Raw genomic sequence first — 14,912 nt, 5'->3', positions numbered from 1 at the left:
TGACGATCAGATGGAAAGCTAACCCCAAGCTCTCCCATGGTAATGAGAAGCTCTTCCCCCTACCTTGGGTGTCAGTGTGGGAAATCTGGACTTTCACCTCTACTTGGCAATAATGAGCTGAGACCCTTCTTTTCCTGACCAGAATGGAATGGTGTCAGAGACACATGGCAAAAACGGAAGGTTCAGACATGATTGAGTCTCAAAATATAAAAATTTTTATATTTCACTAGAAAATCACCCATCATAATAAGAACCAAGAGTCTATCAAAGAGACTGAAAAAAGATTGTTAATAGGTGCCAATGCCAAGATGACAGAGATGTCAGGATTATCTCAAATATTTTAAAGAAGTTGCAATAAAAATGCTTCAACAAGCAACAAAGAACACACTTGAAACAAATGAAAACATAGAAAGTTCCAGGAAAGAAATAGAAAAGATAAAGAAAAACACATGAAAATTTTGAAACTGTGAAATATAATAATTGAAAAAAAATCTCAGTAGTGAGGCCGAACATCAGAATGGAGGAGACAAAGGAAAGAGTCAGTGAACCTGGAGATAGAGTAACAGATATCTGAATAACAGAGAGCAAACAGATTTTAAAAAATGAACAGAGCCTCAGGGCCCTGGGGCATTATAACAAAAGCTCATACATGCATGTTATTGGGGTCCCAGAAGAAAGGGAGAAAAAAGATAGGACTGAGAAAGCACTTTCTTTCTCCTTGTGGGCTGTATAAATTGCTTGATGACTCCAGCAAAAATTATAACACTGCTTGATATGGCTCTAAATGTGGATAGAAGAAATATTTAATACATATTATAAATGGGAGAGAGTAAAAGCACATACAGGGAGGCAGGCTTCCATATTTTACTTGAACTGATAAAATGATGACACCAGTGGACTATGGTAAGTCATAGGCATATATAGTGTAATATCCAGAGCAACCAGTAAAAAGGTATACACTCAAAAATGCTATAGACAATTAAAAATGGAAAATATGTTCAAATAGTCCACAAAAATAAAACAGAAACCAAAAAAGAGAACAAACAGAAACAAATTATAGACTCAAGCCCTAACATATTAATAATTATATTAATTATAATATACCAATTAAAAACAGAGACTGATAGAGCGGATTTAAAAGATAGTACAAAAAAGTAAACTCCAAACCAATTTTTCTTGTGAATATAGTTACAAAAGTCCTTAACAAAATATGAGCAAATAGAAAGCAGTAATATATAAAAATAATTTTACACTATGACCAAATGGGGTTTATTCCAGGGATGAAAAGCTGGATTAACATTTGAAAATCAATCAGTGTAATTTATCATATTGACAGCCTAGAAAAGAAAAATTATGTGATCATATCATTCAATGCAGAAAAAGCATTTTTAAAATTCTTAGAGATTAAAAAGTCCAAGATGGTACCAAAAAAATGAATAATTCGATGCCCATTTGTGCAAAAATTCTTAGGAAAAATAGAAATAAGGAGGAATATTCTTAACTTGATAAAAAATATCTTAAAAAAAAAAACCCTAAAGCTAACATTACACTTAACAGTGAAAGAATGAATGGTTTTCCTCTAAGATCAAGAATAAGGTGAGAATGGCTGCACTCACAGTTCTTACCACTTTTATTCAGCCTGGTGGTTGAAATGCTGACCAGTGCAATAAGGCAACAGAAGAAAACAAAAGAAAGAAAAGAGGCATGCAAATCATAAAGGAAGAAATAAAACTCTCCCTATTTGTAGATGACATGATTATCTACATAGAAAACTCCAAGAAATCTATCAAAAATCCTAGACTTAATAAGTGAGTTAGTAAGTTCCCAAGGCACAAAAAGACCTTAACAAAATCAGTTGTATTTATAGGCATCAGCAAGAAACATGTAGCCACCAACATTAAAAGTGCAATATCATGTGCATTACTCAACAAAAAGAGAAACACGTAGGTGTAAATCTAACAGAACTTGTAAAGGACTTGCATGTTAAAAACTACTGACACTGATGAAAGAAACTGAAGGAGAGCTGGATAGATGGAAAGACGTGTTGTGTTATGGATCAGAAGACTCAGTGTAGTACATCTGTCAGTTCTCGAATTGATGTACAGATTTAACACAATTCCTATCAAAATACCAGCATGATTTTTTTTTGTAGATGCAGACAAGACTAGTCTAAAGTTTATGTGCAAAGACAAAGGAACTAGTGGGTAGGGTAAAATCATTTTGAAAAGCACGAATAATGAGGAAGGACTCAGCCTACCCACTTTCAAGACTGACTCTACAGCTACAGTAATGAAGGCCCTGTACTGTTGCTGGAGCAAGGGACACAGGTGGAGCAGAATGTCGAACCCAGAAGAACTGAACACAAATATGTCCAACCTGTTTTCGATAAGGGTGCAAAAGCAATCGAATCGATGAAAGATAGCCTTTTTGATGAGTGGTGCTAGAACAACTGGGCACCCATAGGCAAAATAGAAACCACAACCTATGTCTCCCACCTTAGATAAAAATTAACTTCAAATGAGTCATAGACTTAAATGTAAAATGCAAAACAATGAAACTTTTTTTTTTTTGAGATGGAGTCTCCCTGTGTTGCCCAGGCTGGAATGCAGTGGTGCAATCTTGGCTCAGTGCAACCTCTGCTTCCTGGGTTCAAGCAATTCTCCTGCCTCAGCCTCCTGAGTAGCTGGGACTACAGGTGTGTGCCACCATGCCTGGCTAATTTTTGTATTTTTAGTAGGGACGAGGTTTCACTGTATTGGCCAGGTTAGTCTTGAACTCCTGACCTCGTGATCTTCCCGCCTCAGCCTCCCAAAGTGCTGGGATTATAGGCATGAGCCACCGCCCCTGGCCAAAACAGTGAAACTTCTAGAAAAAAATAGAAGAAAATTTTTGGACTCTGGCTAGGCAAAGAATCTCAGACTTGCCACTCAAAGCAAGATCCATAAGGGAATAACAGTAAATTGGGCTTTGTCAAAATGAACAACTATTGTTCTGTGAGAACCGTGTTAAGGGGGTAAAAGGACTAGCTACTGTGTAGGAAAAAATATTTCTGATCTGCATACCCGTAAAATAATAGTACTTATAATATTTAAATGACTATCAAAACTCAGTACTGAAAAGCAAACCATTCAGTGAGAACATAGTCAAGAGATACGAAGAAATTTCACCGAAGAAGATATACAGGTGGCAAAGAAGCACATGAAATGATATACAGTGTCATCAGCCACTAGAGAAATGCAAATTAAAACCACAATGAAATATCACTATCTATCTATCTCTCATCATGGCTAAACTTAGAAGTAATATTAACACTAAATGTTGATGAGGATGCAGAGAAACTGGGTCACTCATGGGTGCTGGCGGGAGTATAAAATGGTACAGCCACTCTGGCAGACAACTTGGCAGTTTCTTTAAAAACTAAACATGCAATTCAGCCATTGCATTCCCAGTCATTCATCTCAGAGAAATGAAGATGCGTTCACACAAAAACCTGTATTCAAATATTTAAGGCATCATTCTTCGTAATGGCCACATACTGGAAGGAACTCAGGTGTTTTCCAGGGGATGAATAATGATCAAACAAGCTGTGGTGCACCTCAGATGTGCTCAGTGGTAAAAAGCAATGGACTGTTGGTACACGAAGCAACTTGAATGGATCTCAGGAGGGTTATGTTGAGTAAACAAAACCAATCACTAAAGGTTATAAACTGCGTGATTCCACTTATATAAACGATTGAAAGGACAAAATGATAGAAATGCAGCATGGATTAGTGTTTGCCAGGGATTAAAGACAAAGTGAAGTTGAGAGGGGTGTGAGGATGGTTATAAAGGGCAACCCAAGGGATCTTGTGCTTTTGGAAATTTTATGTATCTTGACTGTGTCCATGTCAATATTCTAGTTGTGACAGCGTTTTGCCAGATCTTACCACTGGAGAAAACTGGGTAAGACATACTTGGGATCTGTGTATGTTATTTCTACCACCACCCTTCCAAAAGTACCCCCAGAAGGCTGACTGCCCACTGTTGGGTGCAAATACCTGCCCCAAATGTAGGCATGCATTAACATGGAACAGAAAGCCACTCAGTCTAGCTTCAGTCCCAGAGTGGGGAGGAAATGAGAGGTGCAGGTGCAGATTTCCTGAGCTTTGTAGATTTCCATGGGGGTTAAAAAGCTCGGTGGTCAAAGTCTGAGGCATGCTGGGTTCCGTACGGTTACACTTTACTGTGGAACCTGCTTTCTTTCCTGTCGATCTTCCAGGAACCTTGGACATGCAAGAAACTCTGAGGTTCTGTACGAGGGAGCCACACTTTACAAATTTCCCAAACCCATCCGCCCATCCGCCCTAGGAAACTTTTCATCAAACACCTACAAACATCTCAGGAATCACAAGATATCCAGGATTTCTATTAGGGAAATGCTGGACTAGATCTTTCTTTAGGCTTTCCAGCTCTGATATTTTGTGATTCTGGAGAGGTAACTTCCAGATAGGGATAGGACATGTTTCTCCCACTAAATCCACAGCGAGGGGCCTGTCCCACCCACATCTGCTATAGAGAGCAATCCACAGTAAGCTTTAAGAAGCCTCCTCTTCTCCCATTGCCATGGGCAGCCATCTTTCTGTCTCTGCTCTTCTGTCTACTCCACACCCCAACCGGGTTCCCAGTTTATGGCCCCCTTCAAATAACATCTTGGGATTCTTGGGGAGATAAGAACCACCCTGTAATTGTTTGAGAGCTGTAAATGACTTAAATTGGTTGGGATTCTAATTACCACGAAATGACTTTATTGCCTCCTGGCTATAACCTCCCTCCCTGGAGAGTACAGGTCCCCATTCCCAGGGGTCACACAGCGGTCAGGGCTCAGGCTCCTGGGGAAGACGTGAGAAGCCTTCTTTTTCCCAGACCCTGAGAGTGCCTGGGAGCAGCCCAGACTGGTGAAAGTGACCACAATGGAGGCCACCTCAGCCCCTCTCCTCCCTCCAGCCGCCATCGATCGCCTGGTGAACTTGGCAGGCTCCTGCCACTCTCTGTCTGAGTCTCGACACTCATCTTCGAGGACTGCTTCTCCATCCCATATGGAACCCTGGAGCCTAAATTCATTTATTTACTACAGCATTCAGAAGTTTATAGTAGTGGGGGTTATTGTAGGGAGAGGCATAAAGCTAAGCAGTCACAATGCGGGATTTGTTCATTCATCTAATATTTATTGAGCATTTACCATATGCCAGACACTGCTAATACTAGACACTGCTAGAAAAGAGAACAGACAGTGCAGAAGGGGAGGCTGTGTATATATATACACAGCGTATACACACACGGACTAGGCATACATACATACATGCATCATGTGCACATTTATAGAAGCTTTGACATTATGCAAGCCTGAATTCAAACTTGATCCCTGCTGTGTGGCACTGAGCAAGTTGCCTCCCCTCTCTGACACGATGCCGGTGTCATGGGATTGGTATGAGAAAGCATTTGGCATGTGGTAGGACTTCAGGATATGGGGCCTCTGTAATATTCAGAAAGGTACATAATGTTGTGGGAGTGAGAAGGAAGAATCATTATAAAAGATAATGTATAACTGATCTATGATATCTCTCCATAAAGATAATATAACACTTTTTCTAAGCTGCAAAGTCATATGCATGTAATAGTCACCAGCACATTCTAAGCACTTGTGTTCTACAAAGGGTGTTCTTTTAAAGGATGGAGAGAGGACCATGAGGGGTGGGAGGAGGTCAGCTGTTTGACCAGGGCCTTGAAGTTTGAGTAGAGTTACAATAGCTGGAGAGAAGGGAGGATATTCCTGGCCAAGGACAGTGGAGGGGACAGGTATGCTCTAGCAATGTGCCTGAGAGCTAGGACTGTTCTGGAGCCTCAGATGATTCAGAGTGGTTAGGAGGCAGGGCTCCTGCAGGGCTGTGGTGGAGGAGGGGTTGCAGAGGTGAGGGGAGAAGTTCTGGAAACTTCCTCTTCTGGCTTTCATATTAAACTTAAACTTGCCTTTCTAGATTTTGCGTTTTGGTCCTTGTTCTGCCTGGTGAGGCGGTGCAGAGCAAGTCTCTCGTCTTACTCCAGACAAGCTGTCAGACATTTGACCATTGAGGTGTATCTTAGAGGCCCCAAGCTGCCTTCCAAGCACCCCGGTTCTTTCAGGTGACCCTCAGGAGACGTGGTTTGGAAAACCTGTGCCTTCCAGAATATATTCCTTTTATCTTACTGTATGATTGCACCCTTAACCAAGGGGTGTCCAATCTTTTGGCTTTTCTGGGCCACATGTAAAATATACGAACACCAACAATAGCTGATGAGCTAAAAAAAAATGGCAAAATTTTTTTTTAAATCAATGCTCTCTGAAGTCCCTTTTCCTACCAGTCTTCTTACAATGGAACAATCACAATGGAAAAAAACCTTGAAGAGCTGGCTGAAACAAGATGAAACTTCATGTTGATAAATATACGGACCTGCACTTGAGACCAGAAAACCATAAATCCTGCATTAAGACTTCTTTGGTCCTGAACTCCTGACTTCAGATGATCCTCCTGCCTTGGCCTCCCAAAGTGCTGGGATTATAGGTGTGAGCAACTGTGCCCATCCCATGCTGTAGATTCATTGGAGAAATGGAGTAATTTGTTCTGCTGACTATCCTGTATTCTGAACACAGCTGATTACGTCTGCATGGTACTAATTTTATTTCTCTGTCCTATATGCTTGCTGTAAATAGGTACTTAAGTGTGGAGAAGAACTGAAGTCAAGTGCAATTGTTTAGGCGAGAACACCTCACAGGTGGCGCTGTCTACTCCCTATTGCTTTAGGTCAGGATTCAAGCAATGTCGGCTATTTTAGTTTCAATGAGACAAAGACTGATTGTGGATTCAGATGGTGCCAGCCTGACTTCTCTATAGGTTCTCTTGTACATGGTCCTTTTGTCTACACTTCTCTTTTAAGGGGAAGCACCCATTCAAAAGTGGGCAAAGGATGTGAACAGACACTTTACAAAAGAAGACATACATGAGGCCATCAAACATATGAAAAAATGCTCATCATCACTGGTCATTAGAGAAATGCAAATCAAAACTACATTGAGATACCATCTCATGCCAGTTAGAATGGCGATCATTAAAAAATCTGGAGACAACAGATGCTGGAGAGGATGTGGAGAAATAGGAACACTTTTACACTGCTGGCGGGAGTGTAAATTAGTTCAACCATTGTGGAAGACAGGGTGGCGATTCCTCAAGGACCTAGAAATAGAAATTCCATTTGACCCAGCAATCCCATTACTGGGTATATATCCAAAGGACTATAAATCATTCTACTATAAGGACACATGCACACGAATGTTCATTGCAACACTGTTTACAATAGCAAAGACCTGGAACCAACCCAATTGCCCATCGACAATAGACTGGACAGGGAAAATGTGGCACATATACACCATGGAATATTATGTAGCCATAAAAAAGGATGAGTTCATGTCCTTTGTAGGGATATGGATCAACCTGGAGACCATCATTCTCAGCAAACTGACACAAGAACAGAAAATGAAATACCGAATGTTCTCACTCATAGGTGGGTGTTGAACAATGAGAACACAGGGACACAGGGAGGGGAGCATCACACACTGGGGTCTGTTGTGGGGAATAGGGGAAGGACAGCAGGGGGTGGGGAGTTGGAGAGAGATAGCATGGGGAGAAATGCCAGATATAGGTGAAGGGGAGGAAGGCAGCAAATCACACTGCCACGTGTGTACCTATGCAACTGTCTTGCATGTTCTTCACATGTACCCCAAAACCTAAAATGCAATAAAAAGAAAGAGGAAGCACCAAGAAGGAAATGCATCACTCCAGTTAGGGCTGGATTGCAGAGGAGTATCATCTCCCTTAGTCTACACCTATTGCTCCCATTGGTGCAGCTAAAGCTGAATACCCATTAACCCATTAGGGAGCTGTAATATATTGCTAACTTCCGCTGAGCTCACCTACGAATAAACTAACCCTTTTTCTCGCAGATGATTACTAAGCCACCTCTTTTTCTTCGTGAACTTTCCTGGTTGGTTTTCTGGTCTCAAGTGCAGGTCCTTATATTTATCAACATGACGTTTCATCTTGTTTCAGCCATCTCCTTAAGGATTTTTTTCCGTTGTGATTTTTCCGTTGTAAGAAGGCTGGTAGGAAAAGGGACCTCAGAGAGCATTGATTTTTATGCTTTCACTTTACAGATGAGGAAAATGGAGTACAGAGAGCGTGTCCGTTTTGAATTAAGTTGTTCAAGGTCATGCACTGTGGGGTGGACTGTTGGACTGGTGGCCCCCCAGTGAACCACCCTTCCAGGTCTTCACATGCTTGTGTAGTCTCCTCCCACATGGACCCTGGGTGTATATGGCCTTGTGACATCAGCAAGCAACTTAAGCAAAGGCTCAATAAGCACTTGCACACTGGGGCTTGTCTCCTTGGAATGCTAGTTCTGGGAAGCCAGCCACCTCACTGTAAAAAAAGATCAGACCTGACTATAGTATGGACGGAAGCCTGAAGGGTGAGAGGCCTTGGCCTGCATGTTCCAGCTCCAGCAGCCTGTGGGACCTCACCCTATGCTATGTGAGCAGAAGAACCATCAGCTGAGCCTGGTCAACCCACAGATTCATAAGAAATAATCCACTGTGGCTGTCAAGCCTCTACTTTTGGGGTGGTTTGTTATACAGCAATAGGTATAGAAAGAGAGCAGTCTATAGAAGCTGGGATAAGAACCCACTTCTGATTCAGAGTGCCAATCCCTCTCCACAGGGCTGGTCTGTCTCCTGGGGCCATTCATCTTTAAGGTGGGCCTTTAAACCTTTGCTCAACTCAGATCTTCCTGTAGGGGCTTCCCTTCATTACTGCAACCTGCAGCCCACCTCTTCCCCTTAACCCTGCCACATCTTTGCTTTTATTCGATGTAACTTAACGTCTATACAGTTTACTTCTTTATTGTGTTTAACTTAGTTCTGTCTTCCTCTGCTAGAGGATAAGCCCCTTATGAGGCTGCTGAACACACAAACACACACACACACATGGATAATCCCTACCAGGGCACAGCTTTGGTCTATCCTGTTCACTGCTGAATCCTAGCACTTGGAACAGGGCCTAGCACATAGGGACTTCATATTATTTGTTGTATGGATGAAGGAATCTACTCTTTCTCTAAGATTCTCGTTCTCTTCCAATGTTGTAATCATACCTTATGTATCCTTGTCCAGGCCAGTTAGTGGAAGCATTGACTATTTCTAAGGGCCGATAGCAATCTGCTAATTAATGCAGCGATTTCGCAAATATGTATTGGGTCCTTAGTGTGTGCCAGGCACTGTTCTAGGCACTTGGGACCCATCGGTGCACAGAGTCAGGAATCTGAAGCTTGCAGGCTGTAGGGGAGATTGGGAGCAAACTAAAAGAAAAGCAAATCATAGGTGATACCAGGTACCGTGGAGGCCAAGAAAGCAGAGAAAAGACTGGGTTATGAGGACATGGGAGTGGGAGTTTTCGTGGTAAGCCATCTGGTCAGGGAAGGGCTCCCTGAGAAGGTGTTGTTGGAATAAAGACTTAAGGAAGGTTTGGGAGGGAGTCATGTGGGATTGTGGGGAAAGAGTGCTCCAGGCAGTGGGAACAACCAGTGCCAAGATCCCGAGGCTGAAGTGTGCCGTTTGTGTCTGTCCTTTATAAAATCTCTTTAACTTATCCACTCAGACTTGCATCAAGCCACTATTTCTCCAAGGTTTCCATGAAAGTAAAAGTCTTCATCAAATGCTAAGACAGCACCCATTTGTCTGTTGTAGTCAGTGTGACCGAGGGCTCAGTTTCTTTGAGACAGTCCTGGTTTATACCTAGTTGTCCTGCTATGACTATTAACAGCCTTTTCTGTTCATTCTCAAGGGTGTTCTTGTCTGGATGCTAAATTGTTATGACTATCTGAACTTGTTTCCCTGTTAAAGGATAGTTTTCAAAATTAAAATTGCGATTCTCTTACAAATTTAAAAGGAACACCTGGCAGAGATTTCATTTAACTCATTAATTAATGTGGGAGCCAGTAAGATGTTCCTGGCTGTTCATTTAACAAGTGGTCAAATGAAAATTGGACTTAAGGGAGAGTTATATTGTCTATTGGCCAAAATTCATTTGCACTACTGTGGACAGGAATCCCATATAGTGCTATGAACGGGAAACATCTGGATCACTGGAAGCCCTCTACACATTAACTTCTATCTATGCAGAGCTGCAGAAGAGTCCAGCCAAGACAGTCCTGGGTGCAGACCCTGCAGAATCCACTTGCTCCTGGGGTCTACTAGGCAATGCCCAACTCTCCATGGGAAGGACACCCAGCAGGGCCAGCCTTGATATGTGACCTGTGTTGTGACCCAGGGCTCTTTTCTTAGGAGGGGCACACACTTGGTTTAATGCTCTTCTGTTGCTGTCTTGTAACCCTTAATCTTCTTTAAAATGGGGCCCTTGCTTTCTTTTGTACTGGGCCCCGTGAAGCTTGCAGCTGGTCCTGACACCCCATCATCTATTTTGTCCATTGTTCAGTTTTCCCTGACCTCCCTCATGACTCCAGCCCCTTCTGCTCTTCCTTTGTGTTTAGCTCCAGATAGATGTTTGAGGTGATGGATATATTAATTACTCTGATTTGATCATTACACAATGTATACATGTATCAAAACATCATATTGTATCCTGTTATTATGTATAATTATTACATGTCAATCATAAAAGAAAGAAACCAAACAGTTAACTTGAGTGACTCAGACCGGAGGGGACCATTTTGCTACCCACGACCCCAGAGAAAGATTAGTAATCACTTCCATTTGGAACCTTTCTCTGCAGACCCTGAGGCTCATGGCAAACCACGCTCACTAGTCCTAGTCGCCACCTTTCAGGGAGAAAGCAGTCGGTGCTATTTGAGCCAGTTTCTGACTGGGACCCTGGAGCACAGAGAAGAGCCTCGATGTCTCTTGGGAACTCAGGCAAGGAGTCTGGGCTCCCCAGCCATGTTGAACTGTGAAGCAATTAAACGTCCTTCCTTTATAAATTACCCAGTTTGGGGTAGTTCTTTACAGCAGTGTGAAAACATACTAACCCAGGATGACACTGGCAGCGCTTCCCACAAAGAGGAGAAATCTGCTTTCCCATGCCTTGACTCTGAGCTGGTTTTGTGCCTTGCTCTCACCAGTAGAACGCAACAGGAGTGATGTATGAATTCTGAGCCTTACGCTTCGGGAGCCTTCCCTAGCTTCTGCTTTTGTGCTGTTGGAATCTAGTGACTCCTAGATGAAGAAGCTGATGAGAGCCAGGTGGCCCACTCGCTCTGTCACCCCAGCTAACAGCCTGCCAAGCCAGACCCGTGAGTGAGGCTGTCCTAGATCACTCAGTGGCCATAGATTGACCATCTGAGATTAGTTGAGTCAGCCCAGACCAGATCAAGAACCTAGTCAAGCCACAGAACTATGAACCAAAGAAGTGACTGCTGTTTCAGGCCACCACATTTTGGAGTAGTTTGCTGTGGAGCAGAAACTGACTTATGCAAAAACCGTTGGCATATAGAGGATGTAGATTAGTACAAGCATGGAGACTTCTCAAAGAACTCCACACAGAGCTACCATTCAATCCTACAGTCCCACTACTTGGTATCTACCCAAAGGAAAAGAAATCAATATATCAAGAAGATACCTGCACTCGTGTTGATTGCACCACTATTCGCTGTAGCAAAGATATAGAATGAACCTAAGTGTCTGTCAATGGAAGACTGGATGAAGAAAACGTAGTGTTCATACACAATGGAATACTATCCAGGCATCAAAAAGAATAAAATGACGTCTTCCGTAGCAACATGGATGGAACTAGAGCTCGTTATCTAAGTGGAGTAAGTCAGGCACAGTTAGACAAGTATTGCATTTATCACTCATAAGTGGGAACTAAAAGATATTTACACATGGACATAGCGAGTGGAAAGATAGACAAGGGAGATTTGAAAGGAGGAGGGGGTGAGTGGGGGATGGATGATGAGAAATTACTTAATGGGTACAATGTACATTATTTGAAGGATAGATACTCTAAAAGCCTTGATGATTACTATACAATCTATGCATGTAGCAAAATGGCACTTGTACTCCATACATTTATACAAAAGGTTGTTGTTTTTTTTTTTTTTGAGAGGAAGTTTAGCCCTTGTTACCCACCCTGGAGTGCAATGGTGCAATCTCGGCTCACCGCAACCTCTGCCTCCTGGGTTCAGGCAATTCTCCTGCCTCAGCCTCCTGAGTAGCTGGGATTACAGGCACGCACCACCATACCCAGCTAATTTTTTGTATTTTTAGTAGAGACGGGGTTTCACTATATTGACCAGGATGGTCTCGATCTCTTGACCTCGTGATCTGCCCACCTCGGTTGTTTTTATATATAAAGATATCATTATTTTTTCTTAAGTGAGAGCATAATACTGTTCTGCAACTTGATATTTCTATTTAATGATGTGTCTAATGATAATTTCTCATGAGGTTCATTACAATCTCTTATTTATTTTTTATTTTTTAATTGCATTTTAGGTTTTGGGATACATGTGAAGAACAAGCAAGATATTTGCATAGGTACACAGGTGGCAGTGTGATTTGCTGCCCTCCTCCCCTTCACCTATATCTGGCATTTCTCCCACAATCTCTTATTTTTAACAGCTGGATGAATATATTACAGTAGGCTCAACCAGCCTCCTATTTACCTGCTTTCTAGTTTTTGCTATTATAAAGCCTTGGTGAACATTCTTATATACAGTATTTATATACATATGTATATATTGGATACATTCTTGCAAATACAGTTACTAGGTCAAGAGATTTGCATTTAGAATATTAATAGTTGATGCCAAGTTGTCTTCAAAAATGATTTACTAATTCATACTTTCTTATATATGAGAGTGCCTGTTTCATCAATTCCTCACCGTTTTACGTATTTGCCAATCTCAGATTTAAAAATATATTTCATCACTTACATTTTAAATTATGAGTGAGGTTAAAAGTTTTTCATGTTTAGTATCCATTTGTATGCTTTTCCTGTGAAGCTCTTATTTTTGCTCTTTGCCAAAGAGCACAAATATTTTCTTTCTTTTTTTTTTTTGAGATTGAGTTTCGCTTTTGTTACCCAGGCTGGAGTGCGATCTCGGCTCACCGCAACCTCCACCTCCTGAGTTCAGGCAATTCTCCTGCCTCAGCCTCCTGAGTAGCTGGGATTACAGGCACATGCCACCATGCCCAGCTAATTTTTTGTATTTTTAGTAGAGGCGGGGTTTCATCATGTTGACCAGGATGGTCTCGATCTCTTGACCTTGTGATCCACCTGCCTCGGCCTCCCAAAGTGCTGGGATTACAGGTGTGAGCCACTGCGCCTGGCCGAGCAAAAATATTTTCTATTGCTTGGTCAGCCTTTTAAGAAATTGAACTATAATAGGTGAATGGATATTAAAAAATAGTTACTGCAGTTCAAAACGCTTTCCAGATATGGGCTTTTAAACTTGAGTTCTAGAGGAGCTTGAAAAGCAATAAAGATTTATGAATATAAAATGCTCATAAAGTATTTTATAAGCACAAAACTATACACACATCATCTAATATAATCTTCACAGCAATCTTGTGAGGTGGGTCTTGTCATTCCCCTTTAATAGATGAGGAAAATGAGATTCAGAGAGACATAGTAACTTTATGTGGGTAAAAAATTGTGAAAGACTTTGAAAGGGACATATAAAGATTATAGGGTATTCTGTCTGGGACACTCTTTCAGGATATCTGCATCTTTATTATCTTTGAGCTATTTTTCAACTTAAATGAGTAGAAATTGGTTAGAAATACAAATTATTCTTGTCCATAGAAATGCAGATGAGTCATGTTTAGTGGAGATGAAATTGATTATTTCCCTATGGCTATTGGCTCTTGTTTTTCTTTATTTGTAATTCATTTCAGCATTCCTGATTGCCTGTGTGCTTGTCTGTTCTTTGAATATGTGTGCATGTTCACCTTTGAGCTGGTTATGACATCTTAGCAGTTCTCTCATTAATTAATGAGTTACATAAAACTCAGGCATTTGTTCATTTTCTATTTGCCTTAGTTCCTTTGTGCTGCTATTACAGCATACCACACAAGGGTAATAAATATTCAACAGAAATTTATTGGCTCGTGGTTCTGGAGTCTGGGAAGTCTAAGAACAAGGGATTGGCATCTGCGGAGGGCCTTCTTGCTGTCAAGGTCTGTCCTCCCATGGTGGAAGGAAAAAGGTGCTTGGGGGTGGGTGGAGGAAAGAGAGAGAGAGGCTGAACTCATCCTTTTATAAAGAACCCACTCTGGTAATAACATTAATCTATTCATAAGGACAGAGCCTCATGGCCTAATTGCCTCTTAAAAGTTGTACCTCTTAACACTGTTACAATGGTGATTAGGTTTACAGCACACACTTTCTGGGGGCCACATTCAAACCATAGCAGTTTTTTCGATGTTACCTTCCTAAAATAGTTATCCTTGATCTTCCCTCAAGTCGGTAGTCCTCATCGCTACAATATGAAGCTGTCAAAATCTAACTCAGATATGTCTGACAGGGATTCTTTATTATTATTATTTTTAAGCCCCAGAGCTCTTTGAAAAATGGATGAAAGCAATGAACCCTTTCCCTAGAAAAAATAAACACACAGATGCATACAATTTGGCGTAGTCTCTTGAGAGCTCCTTGACTTCCTGGAGCCTGGTTTGAGAATTCCTGGAATAGAACTTGAGACCAGAATAGATGCTCAAGCTCAGAAGTAGGAAGGGGCAGAAGGTGTATTTGGGAAAATGACTTTTTCCTTAATATGTCTTGAGTGCTCACCAGGTGCCAAAATGTATTAGCTCATTTAATTATCACAGA

The sequence above is a fragment of the Callithrix jacchus genome, chromosome 1 (genome assembly GCF_049354715.1).
Source record: "Callithrix jacchus isolate 240 chromosome 1, calJac240_pri, whole genome shotgun sequence".
NCBI classification, from domain to species: Eukaryota; Metazoa; Chordata; class Mammalia; order Primates; family Cebidae; genus Callithrix; species Callithrix jacchus.
Note: the sequence above shows the minus strand (reverse complement) of the source record.